The sequence below is a fragment of the Teleopsis dalmanni genome, chromosome 1 (genome assembly GCF_002237135.1).
Source record: "Teleopsis dalmanni isolate 2A chromosome 1, ASM223713v2, whole genome shotgun sequence".
NCBI lineage: Eukaryota > Metazoa > Arthropoda > Insecta > Diptera > Diopsidae > Teleopsis > Teleopsis dalmanni.
Genome location: NC_051846.1, coordinates 50713077 through 50716849, shown reverse-complemented (window position 1 = coordinate 50716849; position 3773 = coordinate 50713077). Strand labels below are relative to the sequence as shown.

Genomic DNA, 3773 nt, shown 5'->3' with positions numbered 1-3773 from the left:
TGTCACAGATCCCGAAACTCAGTTTTCTCTGATATGGTAATTAGTAGATAGTAGCTCAACCCCATTGAATTTTAATTTACTCACGTCTCATGCTTTTAATTTAATCCAAAATTGTATAATATTCGTAATTGATTGGTTTCTATTTCCTAGTTTTTCATAGTTTTAGAATAGTCTTTAATACACACCCATATTGATGAAAGATGAAGTAATATATTCAGGTTTTCTTAAGGAGCACTTCTGAATGCCTCGGAAAAACTCAAGTACGTTAGTCTTTTTACTTGCCCAATACGAAACTGATTGCATTTTTAGACTAATGCCTACCAACAGACAAGGGCAATAGCTAATACGTGTCGTTTCCCAAATGTTGTTGTACTAACGTATTGGACATTTTAGAAGCGGAAACAGGGAAGTACACCTTTCCTCTGACGTGCCTCATGTAATTTTTCTGTTCAGAATTCTAACAAAGCAGCGTTTATGACTCTGCTTTAAAGAATTGTGCTGATCCATACAGCTATGTGTTCGTGTTCTCGTTGTTATAGGCTTCCTCGATATCCAGGAAGCATGTTAATGTGCACTCTTTTTAGTCAATTGACCTATCAATGGTGCCGATCATTTCGTAAAGAGCTGTTTTCACTGCTACTTATTCTAAATCCTAATATTGCCTTAAAGCAACTTTCCGATTTATGGAAATTATGAGATATAATAATATAAAAATTTGGGTATTTATCGAAGTAGCATAAGCCTTTAAAAACAATATGTTTCTTTGGAGTATGCCGTGAGTGTTTTCAGGGGATGGCAATTTACATTGCCATTATGCATTTTAATTTCTTATTTATCTTATTTAAGTTGCAAATTTATTGGATCTTCACAACTTCATCTGGAGAACGAAATAGTTTAACAAGAATAGAAGATAACAAAGGTTAGCAACTCTCCTCTTCCGGCATAATCACAATGGGCAATATATGTGTCTGAGTGGAAGTGCGGATAACTGTCAGCTCGATAGTTCCGATTGCCTGAGTATAGTAAGACGATATTTTATATAGAATTACAGCAACACTCTCAAAATTGTTGGATCCGATTTTTAACAAGGTATTAATAAAAAAAACTTACGTTTTGTAGAAAATGTTCTGTTCCTTTTGTCACCCAAATCAGTGCAGAAGTGTCCCAAGGTAGAGTACTCTGTGATATTTTATATTTCACGTGCAATCTACCTACTGTGAATAGAATACATTGGGTTAAGATTACGTGGATAATATTCTTATATCAATGTTAACCTGTTAATTGCTTTACTCAAGTATTTGTTAGACACGTTTTTTAGTGAACGTTTATTGTGCGGTTAATTAAAAATATTTTTTTTTGTATTTTTTCTAGTCTAGTATGTCTTCCGAAAAATACACTTTTTGGTGATTTTTTAATTAATAAAGAAATTAATACAATAAAATTATCCTTCTTTATTTTAAACTAAATAATATGTCTTTTTAAATATATGAAATACAATAATGTCATTTGATTAAAATCAGAACGCAACTATAATAACTTTTTTTAATATATTTCTTTGAAATTGTTTTTGACATTTTGGTTTACAGTATGTAAACCATACTATATAAAATATAGTATGGTTTTCATTTGAATAATTGATAATTTTATTATCAAATAATTTAATAATATACACTAAGGTTAGTCTTAAGCCGCTGTATAATAATAATCACTTCAAAATCAAAAATAGAAATTTATATAGAAAATTATATACTCAAATAATTAAGCCAGCACTACTGTACGGATGTGTAACTTAAAGCAAAGCCTCAAATACTGCCATAAAGCAATTACAAATAGCACAAAATCTGGCTTTAGGAAGACTAATTAAGATTCCTTGGTATATTAGAACAACAGACGTGCATAGAGATCTAAGAATCGACTCAGTGAAAAAATATATCAAGGACAGAGCCCTAAAATTATTCACAAAAGTTGATACGTTGCCCAGCCCCGCCCTAACAAACCTTAAGTCCACCTGAGGACGCACAGGAAGATGTGCTGATGTACGGTCCGTCATCAGTCAAAAGATAAATAAATGAAAATAAATCTAGTATAGTTAAAGCTTAGTGTGGGACAGGGATAAGCCCCCCAGTCACAAAAGAATAAAAGAGCGCAATAGTACTAACTCAAATCTCAACAACAACAACATAGATAATTTAACGTCGGAATTAATTATTTTACTGAATAGAAATTAGTGTATTTGGTAGAGATGTTTCGAAAAGTAGTGAACTTCAACAAAAATTCTTTCAATATAATTTTAATTAATTGAATTTTTCCCTGATCAGAAAAAATAATATAAAAGTAATTAAAAGATGTAAATATAATTAATAAATTCAATTATTCTACAGCTGGTTTATAATTTCGTTCCAATATAACACAACAAGTGTATTTGTTAATAAACTTTTACAGCAAACATTTGATACAGCAACAAAACTTCAGAAAAATGTGCGAACATAAAGTCAAGTATGGCTTTGGGTCAGTAGGTTAAGGTGCGCTGACTCTGAACTTCAAATTTGGCAGGGTGTGAGTTTAACCCTTGGAATTTGCAATCTCAAAAAATTATTTACGATTAATTAAATACAAGAAATAATTCCAAGACCACTGATGATGAGTATTTGGCTATACTCGAAACAGCTGTATGGTCAGCCAAAAATTCGAAAATTTTTCAATACGTTTACAGAATTGATAATAGTGTTTAATTAGTTATTATAATTGTGATCATTTTATAGTTCTAAAACCCAACCACTACCTTCCTTACTTTAGTCTTTATTTTATTTTATTTTATTTTATTTTATTTTATTTTATTTTATTTTATTTCATTTTATTTTATTTTATTTAAAAAGAGTTTTAGTATGTTGAAAAGTTATCGTTGATTTTTTATATATCTCGTTATATTTTCATATTTATTAATTAGTAATATTCAATTTTGATTTTTTATTTTGTAAAGGTTTCGAAAAGTAGTAAACTACAACAACAAAAATTGTTTTAATATTATTTTTAATTAATTAAATTTTTGGTTAACCATACAGCTATTTTGAGTATTGCCAAATACCCGTCGTCAGTGGTTTTGAAATCATTTCTTATATTTAATTCTCCTCTCATAAATTCATTTTTGGAGATGCACACTACAAGAGATATAGTCTCATGCCTGTCAAATTTTGAGCTGAGGGTCCTGTTGATTAACATTTATTTCATTTAACTTATTCACAATGGTTTTCGGAATCCGTTTATAAATTTAAGGTATTCTCATGCGTGTATTTGTATTAATACGTCTGTTATTGTATCTCTCACACTGTCGTTCTGTTCAAAAACTACTCGGATATTGTAAATAAAGCACACAAATTTAAATTTTATTCCAAATTTATTTTATCTCCTTCTCCTACTATAATATTTTGTGCTCCTTCTGAAGCGATACACATATGCCAACGCTCAACCCAATCTTCCATACACTTTTCGTAGGCCCGTGAAGGTATGGGTTTTAGTTCCTTCGGCGAATTCTCTTTTACCGATTCAATCGACTCAAAAAACTTACCACGAAGAGGCAATTTGAGTTTCGGGAACAGGAAAAAGTCGCACGGATCTAGATTTGGTGAATATGGTGCTGAGCGATGACAGTGGCGTCGTGTTTGGTCAAAAAATCGCAAACAACAACAATTTTTCATAGTAAAAATCGCTTAATGCACTTGAGATAGTCTCACATTAACAGTTGCTGTAAACAAACTAATTGACAGATGGCGATC

General features: G+C 30.8%; 1 long non-coding RNA gene across 1 annotated transcript; it reads right to left on the bottom strand.

Moving 5' to 3' along the window:
- Positions 1 to 875: 875 nt before the first annotated feature.
- LOC119673463 lies at positions 876 to 1433 on the bottom strand. Its single transcript, XR_005252056.1, has 3 exons — positions 1275 to 1433; positions 1111 to 1214; positions 876 to 1013 (listed from the first exon to the last, which is right to left on the bottom strand). It is a non-coding gene; the product is annotated as an uncharacterized LOC119673463 (long non-coding RNA).
- Positions 1434 to 3773: the final 2340 nt, after the last annotated feature.